Source organism: Hordeum vulgare, unplaced genomic scaffold (genome assembly GCF_904849725.1).
Source record: "Hordeum vulgare subsp. vulgare unplaced genomic scaffold, MorexV3_pseudomolecules_assembly, whole genome shotgun sequence".
Taxonomy (NCBI): domain Eukaryota; kingdom Viridiplantae; phylum Streptophyta; class Magnoliopsida; order Poales; family Poaceae; genus Hordeum; species Hordeum vulgare.
Window position 1 is genome coordinate 1 of NW_025422569.1, and position 16,290 is coordinate 16,290.

Here is a 16,290-nt window from a genome sequence, read left to right on the forward strand (position 1 = left end):
GCAAGCTGCTGTAAGTTTTCGATGAAATCTTTAGTACTCTGTATGCCAAATTGAATGATGTGTTCATTCCAAAAAAAAAAATTAAAATGGGTAAAAGCGAGAAGTTTTATATTTTTATATTATGAACCCTCAATTCTAAAATTGAAATTATTCTACATTGAATGGGTAGCTACAGCAATAAATTTGGATCAGCCTTTCTACTCCCCTGCACCTAGGTTGAGCAGGTACCTTTAGGTACCTACACAATACCTATTCAATACCACCTAACCCTATTTTTGCTATTGATAAGAGTTCTTATTATAAATGAATTCTTGCAATTTTTTTCCAGAATTCATTTTTGCATTTTTAGGTATCAAAAAAAACCATCCTAGTGGATCCGTGTGGTAAGGAAAAACTGGTAATCTATTCCTTAAAAAAAAATCTTGGAGATTATGTAATGCTTACTCTCAAACTTTTTGTTTATACAGTAGTGATATTCTTTGTTTCACTCTTTATCTTTGGATTCTTATCTAATGATCCAGGACGGAATCCTGGACGCGAGGAGTAAAAATTCAATTTTTTTTTTTCTTACAAATTGGATTTGTTTCGTACATTTATCTATGAGAAAATCCGGGGGTCAGAATTCTTTCCAGTTTGAAAGTCCCAAATGATCCAAGGGAGCGGAAAGAGAGGGATTCGAACCCTCGGTACAAAAAAATTGTACAACGGATTAGCAATCCGCCGCTTTAGTCCACTCAGCCATCTCTCCACGTTCCAAAGCGAAAGGTTTCCGTGATATGATATAGGCAAGAAATAAGAAATAACGGTTGCAAAAAACCCCTTTTTTTCTTTCAAAAGTCTATAAAAATTATATTGCCAATTCCATTTTAGTTATATTCTTTTTTCTTAATGTTAATAAAAAAAGAAGAAAATTCTTGTTTTTTCTTTGTAAAAATCGATATTGACCGAGAGACAATCAAATAGATTTTCTCTTTAGCGGGCATTTCCATATAGGACTTGTTATAATTATAATAAAACAAGCTATATATAAAAAAACGCTTTTTTTTTTTTGTCGATTATTTATCAAGAAAGCAAAAGGGTTCTTATCAAATCCACCATAAAATTGGAAAGAAGCATAAAGTAAGTAGACCTGACTCCTTGAATGATGCCTCTATCCGCTATTCTGATATATAAATTCGATGTAGATGAAATTGTATAAGCGAATTTTTCGTATTTCCTTAGACTTAGACCGCGCAAGACAAGAATTTTTCGCTATTTACGATTTCATATTCTTGTTACTAGATGTTCTATAGGAATAAGAAGAAATCGCAACTCCTTTGCGCTACACATAAAAATTGATTTCGAAGGTCCTTTTTTTTTTCAGAATCCTCCATTTTAGTTCTTCCCCCCATGCAATAGAGAGGGAATGGGAAAAAAGGGGTTACTTTTATTTTCATTTTTCCCTTAAAAGATAGACTTTGAAATAGGAGTCTTGGAATAATGCTGAATTCAAAGGTTTATTTCTATAAGTATAAGATAAGAAAAACAAATCGAATCAAATTCATGGATTTACAACGACCTCGGTTGTGACTCCATAGATAAAAATGGAAAATTTCTCTCTTCGAGACCATTGAAAAAGGGCATTGAACGAGAAAGAAATCGTCCACAGATATAAAACTATCATATGCCTTGGAAAGTGATATGAGGTGCTCGGAAATGGTTGAAGTAATTGAATAGGAGGATCACTATGACTATAGCCCTTGGTAGAGTTCCTAAAGAAGAAAATGATCTATTTGATACTATGGATGACTGGTTACGAAGGGACCGTTTCGTTTTTGTAGGATGGTCTGGCCTATTGCTCTTTCCTTGTGCTTATTTCGCTTTAGGGGGTTGGTTTACAGGGACAACTTTTGTAACTTCTTGGTATACCCATGGATTGGCAAGTTCCTATTTGGAAGGTTGTAATTTCTTAACCGCAGCAGTTTCTACCCCTGCCAATAGTTTAGCACACTCTTTGTTGCTACTATGGGGGCCAGAAGCACAAGGAGATTTTACTCGTTGGTGTCAATTAGGCGGTCTATGGACTTTTGTAGCTCTCCACGGGGCTTTTGCACTAATAGGTTTCATGTTACGCCAATTTGAACTTGCTCGGTCTGTTCAATTGCGGCCTTATAATGCAATCTCATTCTCTGTCCAATTGCTGTTTTTGTTTCGGTATTCCTTATTTATCCACTGGGGCAATCTGGTTGGTTCTTTGCGCCGAGTTTTGGCGTAGCAGCGATATTTCGATTCATCCTTTTCTTCCAAGGATTTCATAATTGGACGTTGAACCCATTTCATATGATGGGAGTTGCCGGAGTATTAGGCGCGGCTCTGCTATGCGCTATTCATGGAGCAACCGTAGAAAACACTCTATTTGAGGACGGTGATGGTGCAAATACCTTCCGTGCTTTTAACCCAACTCAAGCTGAAGAAACTTATTCAATGGTCACTGCTAACCGCTTTTGGTCCCAAATCTTTGGTGTTGCTTTTTCCAATAAACGTTGGTTACATTTCTTTATGCTATTTGTACCCGTCACCGGTTTATGGATGAGTGCTATTGGCGTAGTTGGCTTGGCTCTGAACTTACGTGCCTATGACTTTGTTTCCCAGGAAATCCGTGCAGCGGAAGATCCTGAATTCGAGACTTTCTACACCAAAAATATTCTTTTAAACGAGGGTATTCGTGCGTGGATGGCAGCTCAGGATCAGCCTCATGAAAATCTTATATTCCCTGAGGAGGTTCTACCACGTGGAAACGCTCTTTAATGGAACTTTCGTTTTAGCTGGTCGTGACCAAGAAACCACCGGCTTTGCTTGGTGGGCTGGGAATGCCAGACTTATCAATTTGTCCGGTAAACTACTTGGAGCTCACGTAGCCCATGCCGGATTAATCGTATTCTGGGCCGGAGCAATGAACCTATTTGAAGTGGCCCATTTCGTACCAGAAAAGCCCATGTATGAACAAGGGTTGATTTTACTTCCACACTTAGCTACTCTAGGTTGGGGAGTAGGGCCAGGGGGGGAAGTTCTAGATACTTTTCCATACTTTGTATCTGGCGTACTTCACCTAATTTCCTCCGCAGTCTTAGGCTTCGGTGGCATTTATCACGCGCTTCTGGGACCCGAGACTCTTGAAGAATCTTTTCCATTCTTTGGTTATGTCTGGAAAGATAGAAATAAAATGACTACAATTTTGGGTATTCACTTAATTTTGTTAGGTCTAGTGCTTTTCTTCTAGTACTCAAGGCTCTTTATTTTGGGCGGTGTATATGATACCTGGGCCCCTGGGGGGGGAGATGTAAGAAAAATTACCAATTTGACCCTTAGTCCCCAGTGTTATATTTGGTTATTTACTAAAATCTCCTTTTGGGGGAGAAGGGTGGATTGTTAGTGTAGATGATTTAGAAGATATAATTGGTGGACATGTATGGTTGGGTTTTATTTGTGTATTTGGGGGAATTTGGCATATTTTAACCAAACCCTTCGCATGGGCTCGCCGTGCATTTGTATGGTCTGGAGAAGCTTACTTGTCTTATAGTTTAGCTGCTTTATCTGTCTTTGGTTTTATCGCTTGTTGTTTTGTATGGTTCAATAATACAGCTTATCCGAGTGAGTTTTATGGACCCACCGGGCCAGAAGCTTCTCAAGCTCAAGCATTTACTTTTCTAGTTAGAGACCAGCGTCTTGGAGCTAATGTGGGATCCGCTCAAGGACCCACAGGTTTAGGGAAATATCTAATGCGTTCCCCCAACTGGGGAGGTTATCTTTGGAGGGGAAACTATGCGTTTTTGGGACCTTCGTGCTCCATGGTTAGAACCTCTAAGGGGCCCCAACGGTTTGGACTTGAGTAGGTTGAAAAAAGACATACAACCTTGGCAAGAACGGCGCTCAGCAGAATATATGACCCACGCTCCTTTAGGCTCTTTAAATTCCGTGGGTGGCGTAGCGACCGAGATCAATGCAGTTAATTATGTCTCTCCTAGAAGTTGGTTATCAACTTCTCATTTTGTTCTAGGATTCTTCTTTTTTGTGGGCCATTTATGGCATGCAGGAAGAGCCCGAGCTGCTGCAGCAGGTTTTGAAAAGGGAATCGATCGTGATTTGGAACCTGTTCTTTACATGAACCCTCTTAACTAAGATTTTCTTATTTATACCTGTTCTACTTTTTTTCTGTTCTGGCTCGGTTATTCTATCTAGCCGAGCCATTCATTCCTTTTTATGAAAGAAAGATAAGGGACAGAATAAAAAAAAATGAAAGAAACAAACGTATTCAATAAGCAAAAGGAGAGAGAGGGATTCGAACCCTCGATAGTTCCTAGAACTATACCGGTTTTCAAGACCGGAGCTATCAACCACTCAGCCATCTCTCCACCGCCTAATCCTTATTTACTCCTACAAATAGAACATAGCCATATAAAAAATAAAAATATTTATTAACCTCTAGAAAGATATCAGATACAAGTTCCTTTTCGATATATCTCTGTATACTGTATACACGGATACAGGATCCGCTATACCGCTTGTGAAATAAAGACTAAATAACCTCCTCTCACCCCCATATCCAAATAAAAAAGAGGTTAAGTAATAAATTTTAATTAAAGAGAAGAATCAATGGATTCATGATTAAACCCCTCCTACTTCTTGTATTTTTTTACAATTTTGGTTAAGTGAGGGATCAAATATGTAGTCAACTTTATTTGATGGTAGCTTGGAGGATTAGAAATATGACTATTGCTTTCCAATTAGCTGTTTTTGCATTAATTGCGACTTCCTCAGTCTTAGTAATTAGTGTACCCCTTGTATTTGCTTCTCCTGATGGTTGGTCAAATAATAAAAATGTTGTATTTTCCGGTACATCATTATGGATTGGACTAGTCTTTCTCGTAGCTATTCTGAATTCTCTCATTTCTTAAATTAAATTTGGTTAATATTTAGTAACCCCATAAAAAAGAAATAATAAAGGCCATTTAAAAAATTCGAATAGTGAGACGTATTAAAACGCAATTTGCGTTCCGAATTGCTAGCTCTTCTCTTTCAGTATTATGAAATTCCCATTAGAATATTCATTGACAGATAATAAAAAAAGGAAAACTCTAATATCTAATATAATAGAATAGAAAATGAAATGAAACGGTCGACCAGACATAGACGGTCGACCCAAGCGGATATACGCTATAAAATATATACCGTAGCGAGCGTAGTTCAATGGTAAAACATCTCCTTGCCAAGGAGAAGATACGGGTTCGATTCCCGCCGCTCGCCCGCTTAATTTATCAAAGTACTATGATAAAAAGTTTAGTCTAGTTAATTGTTTAACTACTTATATTAAATTAAGTATTAATTAAGTATTAGTCTAGTGCCGTATCCCTTACTATATTTACCCTTCCTTTGCATCCCCCTCAAAAAAAGAGGGCGCTCCGGAGGCAGAAATAGAACTAGCCAACAGAGCCCCAAAATTGGGTATTAACTGAGACAAACAACGGGCAAACTGTTTTTAAAAGGAAGGGAGAGGTAGACTGTCCCTTTCATTTCATTTTTATTTTCTGCAAGGTAGGGAGAAGCCTTGCGCCTTCTTTTTGTGAAGGCAAGTGGCTTCGCAAATTGCTCAATTTTGCCCTCTAGGGCCCGGAACTAATGAATAAAAAAGGGTTGGATACGCCCCTCTACCATATCTAGAGAAATAGAATACTCCTTTTATAGAGACTGCTAAGTGCGGAGACGGGAATCGAACCCGTGACCTCAAGGTTATGAGCCTCGTGAGCTACCAAACTGCTCTACTCCGCTCTGTAGTACCAGAAACTGGTGGACAAAAAAGGCTTGAATACAAGCCTTTAACATGTCTAGACAAATAGAATACTCCTTTTATACAGAATGGAGCGGGTAGCGGGAATCGAACCCGCATCGTTAGCTTGGAAGGCTAGGGGTTATAGTCGACGTTGGTTGATTATTTTTAACGTCTCTAATTCAAAACCGAACATGAAATTTTGATTTCATTCGGCTCCTTTATGGATATTCTCACCACTTAACATCTATGTCAGCTTTTCTATTTGAATGGAACCAAAGCTCTCTGCTTTCTAGATGATCCTTATAGAGTAGGAGATAGAAATTCTATCTAAATCCATCTAATCTACTTACTTCGTTCCCTAATTTCATTCAAGAGATCCTGAGGAAAAGAATTGGGTTTCCACCGAGCTGAAACAATATGCGGATGGTTCTAGTAAACCAAAACTATCGTTTTTTAGCTATTTGGCTTCCTTATCCTTTAACAAAAGAAGATTTAGTTACGATTGGAAATCAACTTTTTTGTATCTTCATCCATAGATCCTTTACTCATATTTTCAAAATTGGAATACTTAAATCCAATGCAAAATTATGCTTCGCGACTCTGTACTCATATCATAATCCAATTTTTATTTTGGATGCAATTTAAATTAGTTTTTGGGTACAAATCGCCAGAATGTATATTCTTCCTCAATATGCTATTGAGAGGAAAAGGATTTAATCCTTTATAAGAACTAAAGTTTTCATCGGAATATAAAAAAAAAACTTAAGGATGCCTTAAGTATATCATTTCAAATTCAGTTATTAATAGAACGAATCACACTTTTACCACTAAACTATACCCGCTACATTGTATATTATGGTATAAATGGTACCCTTTGTCAAGGATAGCCATTTGACAAGGAGGCTAATTCCCCCTTATTGAATCAGATGGAGAAGGTTCATGACACTGAGCCATTGGTACTTCTACTTCGATCGCGCGCCTTTACTTTAGGATTTAGATAGCCCCTCTCCCTCTGGTCTGTAAAATAAATCTCTTCTTACCCTGCTAATAGCGCCTGAACCAAATGTATTTATTTTGATTAGGATCCTATCCTATTCTACGGTTACGACTACAATAATCATTATTTACTTTGCGAGGACGTAAGTGTGCCAGACTGCTAAATTGTTTTATTATTCCTACAATATAAACTAGGGGATATAGGGGGTAACACTGTCCCTATAAATTCCTTTTTTCCTTTTCTTTTTTGTCCAGAATTGAACAAAAAAGAAATTATAGAAGATGTTTTCTTCCCCCATTAAGTCCGAGCCATAGAGTAAGAGTGAGATGAGTTTTCCAAATTCATCATAGACTTTCCCTATGGCTTGATAGAAGTAAGAAGCAAAGAGTTGTAACTTAAAGAGTCGTAACTTAAAGAAAAAAACGGACAGGGCTGACAGATTTACCTGATGTAAAGAAGATCCTAAAAGTCTATGATTAGTCGACTCTCTCCATTTAACACTTTCCTCTCTCTCCTTTTTTCCACTGACTCAATGCTAGTTTATTAGATTCTTGTTTAAAAGAATCAAAAAAGTTCAATAGAACTAAGAACACATAAAAAATAGCATAGAGGATCAAGGCCATTACCAAAAGTTCCTCCCAAGGATCCTATCCTATTGGGTATCTGTTCCCTGCCTTTTCCCGCTAGGATTGGAAATCTTATATTTTCCATATACCATTGAATCCTTGGGGTTCCAGAATCCGCCTATTTTACTAGCCTTCGGAAACGGAAAACCATGAACCAAGAAGAGTTGGGTATGTTTTTTTTTCTTAATTTTATTTTGAGCTCTCAAGATATCAATACATATACAATCTATACATAATGTCTCTCTCTATATCTCTATATATTATATATATATAATATGTACATTATGCAGTAGACCCATAATGGGAAATCAAAGTGGCAAATTTTTGAATTAAATAAAAAGCCCTTTTAACTCAGTGGTAGAGTAATGCCATGGTAAGGCATAAGTCATCGGTTCAAATCCGATAAAGGGCTTTTTAAATTAGTGGTAGAGTAATCTCGTGCTAAGACGTAAGTCATTGGTTCGAATCTGATAGAGTACTTTTCTACTAAATTGATTCGCTTTTTTCTTTGTTTTTGAAGCTTTCTCTTTAGAGAATTTTATGACTTAGTGCGGGATGAATGCATTTTTGGTCTGAACACTAAATGAAGCACGGAATGGAAATAAAAAAAAAATTGGACTCTTTTTCATCTTATCTTAGATCAATAAAATAACTACCTGTACTGAACTAATCTAGAATCCCTTTTAGTAATCCATTCTTATTCTATACATTTAAAATGAATTTCCCTAAAAGGTAGAGGATGATCCATGAATTAATCTAACCATCAACTAAAAAAATCCTAGATGAAAACATAGCAGAAAAGTTAGAAAAACTCTTTGCTTTGGATCTAGTTATACTTTTCGAGTATATTGACAATTCAAAAAAACTGCTCATACTATGATTATAGTATAATCACGAGCGGTTGTATATGGCCCTATCGTCTAGTGATGCCCCTATCGTCTAGTGGTTCAGGACATCTCTCTTTCAAGGAGGCAGCGGGGATTCGACTTCCCCTGGGGGTAGGGAGTATTATGAAAGGAGGTTAATCATAGATTAGCAAAAACCCTAGAATAAATTCTTCCTGGGTCGATGCCCGAGTGGTTAATGGGGACGGACTGTAAATTCGTTGACAATGTCTACGCTGGTTCAAATCCAGCTCGGCCCAAAAATCTAGGGCTTCGTGAATATGAACTAAATCCTTTTGTTTTTCTCCCATAAAATAAAATGTCTGATCTATAGAAATAAAAGAGAAATAAAAAAGGGGATTTTTTTTTCTAATCCATATCTCTCTCATTCCTTTCTTACAAACAAAAGAGTTTTTCTTGTTGAAGGGTGGATTATTATCCATTTTTAGTGATAAAAAATCACGACATACTAGTTATGTCACTCTCACTATACCCACGTATAATATAATATTAATATGTGGGTATGTAGTATATGATTCGTCTATTTCTTAGAGTACGACAGACGAATCGAATCTTCTTATGGTTCTATTTAAGAATGGGTATGCCATACACCCCGCGGGGATTGTAGTTCAATTGGTCAGAGCACCGCCCTGTCAAGGCGGAAGCTGCGGGTTCGAGCCCCGTCAGTCCCGAACTAGGGTTCAATGAATGGAGAAATTCATATTTCCTTTTTCCATGAAAAAAAAGGGGCAGGGAGCAAGATCAAATACCCATAGGGCACCCTTACTTCACTTTTTTATTTTGCATCTCTCATTAAAGAGGGAGGGAAGGAGTATAGGAATTTTTTTCACTACTCCCGATCGATAAAGATAAAGAAAGACACACATACGATATGTGGATTAGTAGAATTTTAGGATATTACTCTATCTTTCTTTATGATGATACCATCCTCATCTTAATTTCCTATTCCACTGTTATGGAATAGAGTACCGGTATTTTACCGGAATCCATACATAAATTGTATTCCCTTTTTATTTCAGACCTCTTTTCCCCATCTCACTTCTACTGCTTATTTGGATGTCTATGTGACCCATAGAAAGTTGCTCATATAATACATACATAATTGTATGTATAACTATAAGAAAAAGGAAGAGAAATTGTATAAGATTAAGAAAGCTCGTGGGTTAGAGATATAGAAAAGAAAAAGTAGAAAAAAAAGGATTAAAAAAGAGGGAATTCCTAATCCAATCAAAAAACCCATTTTGGTCTTAGTATGGATATAGGATCTTCCTATGTTATACTATATAACTCTCATCCATGAATTGATTTGATAGATCCGATATTCATAATATTGAATTGATTCAGTATTATCAGAATGCAAGCCCTACCCTTGAATTTACAAGATACCCCTTTTTCCTCTCCATGGGATTACATCCCGAGTTATTGTGAAAATAAAAAATAAAGAGGTTATGGAAGTCAATATTCTCGCATTTATTGCTACTGCACTGTTCATTCTAATTCCTACTTCTTTTTTACTTATTATTTATGTAAAAACAGTCAGCCAAAATAATTAAGTGGAATTCCAATTAATCATTGAAGAAATGAAAAAGGGATTAAATAAAAAAAATCCAAGTCTTAAATGAAAGGATCTGGTTGGAATCTTAAAGTGTGGTAGAAAGAACTACATATAGTTTTTTCTACGACACTTTAGAGTCTTTCTATTATATTATCTTTGAATCTACATAGAATAGATTAGTAGATTGAAATAGTTAAGTAGTCTAATTCAATTTCTTTTTTCATTGCATCCACTTAATTTCAATCAGGTCAAAATAAAAAAATCGAAGACAATTCTTGACCAAAGAATCCATGGAAGGAAAGAAAAATAATATAAGAATAGACTATAGTAAAAAGTAAAAGGAAAAAACCAGCGAATCTTTCATGCTTAAATATCCCGCGAGATGCTTCAAAAGAGAATAAAAATTATTCTAAGAATAAAGAAAGAGTATAAAACAAATGGAAAATGTGTGATATGCCGTGAATAGTTCCGTGGAAGAAAGTCTAATTTTCTTATGTATAGAACTTTTTTTAACCATTAGTCATTTCTAGTAGAAATTCTTAATTGGTATAATGGCTCTTTCTTACAATACAAGAGTTTCTTACAGGAGTGAAACAAAACTAAAGAAAAAGATTAAAGAATAACGTTTGACAAAATAATTAATGCAAAACGATCAATTAAAAAAAGAATTGATACAACAATTTGATTACTTAATCAATTAGTAGTATCGTATCCCTAGAGTCCACTCCTTCCCCATACTACTAGTGAAAGAGAAAATGTAAAGACTACCATTAAAGCAGCCCAAGCGAGACTTACTATATCCATCTAAATTATGTCTCCTATTTCTATGAAGGGATTATTCTACTATTGATCAATAATCATAGTGGAATCAAGGGTACAGAGTCAAAAAGGGCTTCTGCCCTAAGGCCATGGATCAATCAGTTCAAGGAATTTACTCCTAACAAATTCTTATAGGAATTCTTGTAGAATTAGAGAGCATTAAAAATACGATACTATAAAGCCCTTTTTTCCTTACCTTAAAAAAGAAAGAGTACGGGAATGATGTCCTGAATAGAAGAAGCGGGAATAGGAAGATTTTTTATTCCTTTTGTTACTCTAGTGTATGTAGGTCACATAAGATGTACGATAAAAAAATGTATGATAATTAGGAAGTCTTGATATTCTTTCGTGGAGTCCCTTCTGGAATCTTAGATTGAAAAAGAGAAGAATGCCCCTTAGGGACCTTTCTTTGGATACCAAGATTTCTGACATCTTATCCTCGTATTTAAAAATTCTCAAATCGAATCAATTAAGAACCAATTCAAATTCATATAATAAAAGAATAAGGAAACACTACCTCACCCCTATTGATAACCATTTTGGCCACTACCGCCAAAACAAACCCTAACCCTAGTTTAAGGATAGAACTATGGTATGGTTTCTCTAAACCCAGTATCGGCAGGCTTAGTTACTCTCTTGCCCGAACTTATGCGAAGTAAAAATTGATTGAATTCGATCAGTACTAGAAAACCTAAGTATTTTATTGATCAGGCGGCACCCAGATTTGAACTGGGGATAAAGGATTTGCAGTCCCCTGCCTTACCGCTTGGCCATGCCGCCAAAAAATCCGATCGAAAATCTAGAAAACAGCAAGTATTCATCCACGTTTTCTTACGAAAAGCCCCTTTCTTTTATTTTGAATATAATTAAACTTACTTTTTTCCAATCTTTTTCAAAAAAGATACTCCTGCTTTTTTTGATCCAGTTTCGATTATTCTCCTCGATAGATTCTATCTTAAAACATACATTGCTAACACAATAAAACTTCCCATTTCTTTCTATTGAGATGAAAAAGAAGAAAAGTGGATTTCTAGTCACAGGCTGCAAAATTCAGAACAAATTGGAACCATTAACTAGAATTCTCTTTCTTTTTTGAATTGCAGTAGTGAACTACTCTTAAATCGGTATTATCTCCCCCCCTTCAATTTCAATGGCATAATAAAATATTATGGCTTTATGCTTAATCCGTGTATAGGTGAACTTTAGGTCCGAGCAGCATTATTATCCAAAGATCCCCTTTATGTACATATCTCTATGGGGAATCGTGCTTTAATTTTTCAAAGTATTAAATTAAATATCTTGAATAAAAAAAGGAAATTTGCTCTGATATTAGAGTATAACCTGACTATCTTGGCCTACCCAAGTGAAATTACGATAAAAGAAAAGCATGGATATGGGGAGAGGTGGATAATTAGATTGGCATGTACTTAAAAAAGGGACTTACTTTATTTTAGAATTCCACAATGAAATACTTAATTTTCTAGCAATTATACTACTCCGATCCGAAATAAAAAAGAACCCTCAAATTATTTTTAGAAATTAAAGTAAGCACGCTATTCTAAATCGAAGTAAAGTAAAACTTTCTAGTGTATTATATTACGGCTTTATTACATTCATAGAAAGGGGATAAAATGAGAAATCTTTGCCATTCAATCTGATTAGAATATTATAAAGTATAAGTGGCATAATTTTTTTTGTAGGAATATTTTAGCAATTCATTTTCATTTCATTTGTACCCCTGGTAAACTAGAATTTTCGTCGAAATGGTCTCTATTCATATGTATGAAATACATATATGAAATACGTATGTGGAGTTCCCTAGAATTTCATGTGATTCAGTAAACAGAATATAGATTCCATGATTGCTAGATCAATCCGTAGGGATTGATGAAGAGTGAGCTGATAATGGAATTTTTCTTTGATAAACAGGAAACTTAAGATTAAGATGCTCCGGAATGGAAACGAGGGAATGTCCACAATACCCGGATTTAGTCAGATCCAATTCGAGGGATTTTTTAGGTTCATTAATCAAGCCTTGGCAGAAGAACTTGACAAGTTTCCAACAATTAAAGATCCAGATCACGAAATTGCATTTCAATTATTTGCGAAAGGATATCAATTGCTAGAACCCTCGATAAAAGAAAGAGATGCTGTGTATGAATCACTCACCTATTCTTCCGAATTATATGTATCTGCGAGATTAATTTTTGGTTTCGATGTGCAAAAGCAAACCATTTCTATCGGAAACATTCCTATAATGAATTCCTTAGGAACCTTTATTATAAATGGAATATACCGAATTGTGATCAATCAAATATTGCTAAGTCCTGGTATTTACTACCGCTCGGAATTAGATCATAAGGGAATTTCTATCTACACCGGGACTATAATATCAGATTGGGGAGGGAGATCGGAATTAGCAATTGATAAAAAAGAAAGGATATGGGCTCGCGTGAGTAGAAAACAAAAGATATCTATTCTAGTTCTATCATCAGCTATGGGTTCGAATCTAAGAGAAATTCTAGATAATGTTTCCTACCCTGAAATTTTCTTGTCTTTCCCGAATGCTAAGGAGAAGAAGAGGATTGAGTCAAAAGAAAAAGCTATTTTGGAGTTTTATCAACAATTTGCTTGTGTAGGTGGGGACCTGGTATTTTCGGAGTCCTTATGCGAGGAATTACAAAAGAAATTTTTTCAACAAAAATGTGAATTAGGAAGGATTGGTCGACGAAATATGAATCGGAGACTTAATCTTGATATACCTCAGAACAATACATTCTTGTTACCACGAGATGTATTGGCCGCTACGGATCATTTGATTGGAATGAAATTTGGAACGGGTATACTTGACGATGACGATATGAATCACTTGAAAAATAAACGTATTCGTTCGGTTGCGGATCTGTTACAAGATCAATTCGGATTGGCTCTTGGTCGTTTACAACATGCAGTTCAAAAAACTATTCGTAGAGTATTCATACGTCAATCGAAACCGACTCCCCAAACTTTGGTAACTCCAACTTCAACTTCAATTTTATTAATAACTACTTATGAGACCTTTTTTGGCACATACCCATTATCTCAAGTTTTTGATCAAACGAATCCATTGACACAAACTGTTCATGGGCGAAAAGTGAGTTGTTTAGGTCCTGGAGGGTTGACGGGGAGAACCGCAAGTTTTCGGAGCCGAGATATTCATCCGAGTCACTATGGGCGTATTTGTCCAATTGACACGTCTGAAGGAATCAATGTTGGACTTACTGGATCCTTAGCAATTCATGCGAGAATTGATCACTTGTGGGGATCTATAGAGAGTCCGTTTTATGAAATATCTGCTGAGAAAGCAAAAGAAAAAAAAGAGAGACAGGTGGTTTATCTATCACCAAATAGAGATGAGTATTATATGATAGCAGCAGGAAATTCTTTGTCCTTGAATCAAGGTATTCAGGAAGAACAGGTTGTTCCAGCTAGATACCGCCAAGAATTCTTGACTATTGCATGGGAACAGATTCATGTTAGAAGTATTTTTCCTTTCCAATATTTTTCTATTGGGGGTTCTCTCATTCCTTTTATTGAGCACAATGATGCGAATCGGGCTTTAATGAGTTCTAATATGCAGCGCCAAGCAGTTCCACTTTCTCGGTCCGAGAAATGCATTGTTGGAACTGGATTGGAACGCCAAACAGCTCTAGATTCGAGGGTTTCCGTTATAGCCGAACGCGAGGGAAAGATCATTTCTACTGATAGTCATAAGATACTTTTATCAAGTAGTGGGAAGACTATAAGTATTCCTTTAGTTAACCACCGTCGCTCTAACAAAAATACTTGTATGCACCAAAAACCTCGGGTTCCACGGGGTAAATCCATTAAAAAAGGACAAATTTTAGCAGAAGGAGCTGCTACAGTTGGGGGGGAACTTGCTTTAGGAAAAAACGTATTAGTAGCTTATATGCCATGGGAAGGTTACAATTTTGAAGACGCAGTACTAATTAGCGAACGTTTGGTATGAGGATATTTATACCTCTTTTCACATCCGGAAATATGAAATTCAGACGGATACGACAAGCCAGGGCTCCGCTGAAAAAATCACTAAAGAAATACCACATCTAGAAGAACATTTACTCCGCAATTTGGACAAAAATGGAGTTGTTAGGTTGGGATCCTGGGTAGAAACTGGTGATATTTTAGTAGGTAAATTAACGCCTCAGATAGCGAGCGAATCATCATATATCGCAGAAGCTGGATTATTACGGGCCATATTCGGCCTTGAGGTTTCCACTTCAAAAGAAACTTCTCTGAAATTACCTATAGGTGGAAGAGGGCGCGTTATCGATGTGAAATGGATCCAAAGGGACCCCCTCGACATAATGGTTCGTGTATATATTTTACAGAAACGTGAAATCAAAGTTGGGGATAAAGTAGCCGGAAGACATGGGAATAAAGGGATCATTTCCAAAATTTTGCCTAGGCAAGATATGCCCTATTTGCAAGATGGAACACCCGTTGATATGGTCTTCAATCCCTTAGGAGTACCCTCCCGAATGAATGTGGGACAAATATTTGAAAGCTCGCTCGGATTAGCGGGGGATCTGCTAAAGAAACATTATAGAATAGCACCCTTTGATGAGAGATATGAGCAAGAGGCTTCAAGAAAACTTGTGTTTTCAGAATTATATGAAGCCAGTAAAGAAACAAAAAATCCATGGGTATTTGAACCCGAGTACCCGGGAAAAAGCAGAATATTTGATGGAAGAACAGGCGACCCCTTTGAGCAACCTGTTCTAATAGGGAAGTCCTATATCTTAAAATTAATTCATCAAGTTGATGAGAAAATTCATGGGCGTTCTACTGGGCCCTACTCACTTGTTACACAACAACCGGTTAGAGGAAGAGCCAAGCAAGGGGGACAACGAGTAGGAGAAATGGAAGTTTGGGCTTTAGAAGGATTTGGTGTTGCTCATATTTTACAAGAGATACTTACTTATAAATCTGACCATCTTATAGCTCGCCAAGAAATACTTAATGCTACGATCTGGGGAAAAAGAATACCTAATCATGAGGATCCTCCAGAATCTTTTCGAGTGCTCGTTCGAGAACTACGATCTTTGGCTCTAGAACTGAATCATTTCCTTGTATCTGAAAAGAACTTCCAGGTTAATAGGGAGGAAGTTTGATCGGAATAAATATAAATTCTTTTCTTATTTCTATTTTATGATTGACCAATATAAACATCAACAACTTCAAATTGGACTCGTTTCCCCTCAACAAATAAAGGCTTGGGCTAACAAAAACCTACCTAATGGAGAAGCCGTTGGCGAAGTCACAAGGCCCTCTACTTTTCATTATAAAACCGATAAACCAGAAAAAGATGGATTGTTTTGCGAAAGAATCTTTGGACCCATAAAAAGCGGGATTTGCGGTTGTGGCAATTCTCGAGCGAGCGGAGCTGAAAACGAAGACGAAAGATTTTGCCAAAAATGCGGGGTAGAATTTGTGGATTCTCGGATACGAAGATATCAAATGGGATACATCAAACTCGCATGTCCCGTGACTCATGTGTGGTATTTGAAAGGTCTTCCTAG

At 36.6% G+C, this 16,290-nt stretch overlaps 8 non-coding genes across 8 annotated transcripts; 4 read left to right on the forward strand and 4 right to left on the reverse strand.

The window, feature by feature from the left end:
• Positions 1 to 660: 660 nt before the first annotated feature.
• On the reverse strand, positions 661 to 748 carry TRNAS-GCU. The gene has a single exon. It is a non-coding gene; the product is annotated as a tRNA-Ser (tRNA).
• A 3,555-nt stretch (positions 749 to 4,303) lies between these two features.
• Positions 4,304 to 4,391, reverse strand: TRNAS-UGA. Its single transcript has one exon. It is a non-coding gene; the product is annotated as a tRNA-Ser (tRNA).
• An 821-nt stretch (positions 4,392 to 5,212) lies between these two features.
• On the forward strand, positions 5,213 to 5,283 carry TRNAG-GCC. Its single transcript has one exon. It is a non-coding gene; the product is annotated as a tRNA-Gly (tRNA).
• Positions 5,284 to 5,731: 448 nt separating this feature from the next.
• TRNAM-CAU lies at positions 5,732 to 5,805 on the reverse strand. Its single transcript has one exon. It is a non-coding gene; the product is annotated as a tRNA-Met (tRNA).
• A 1,964-nt stretch (positions 5,806 to 7,769) lies between these two features.
• Positions 7,770 to 7,841, forward strand: TRNAT-GGU. The gene has a single exon. It is a non-coding gene; the product is annotated as a tRNA-Thr (tRNA).
• Positions 7,842 to 8,491: 650 nt separating this feature from the next.
• TRNAY-GUA lies at positions 8,492 to 8,573 on the forward strand. Its single transcript has one exon. It is a non-coding gene; the product is annotated as a tRNA-Tyr (tRNA).
• A 358-nt stretch (positions 8,574 to 8,931) lies between these two features.
• TRNAD-GUC lies at positions 8,932 to 9,005 on the forward strand. The gene has a single exon. It is a non-coding gene; the product is annotated as a tRNA-Asp (tRNA).
• A 2,412-nt stretch (positions 9,006 to 11,417) lies between these two features.
• Positions 11,418 to 11,488, reverse strand: TRNAC-GCA. The gene has a single exon. It is a non-coding gene; the product is annotated as a tRNA-Cys (tRNA).
• Positions 11,489 to 16,290: the final 4,802 nt, after the last annotated feature.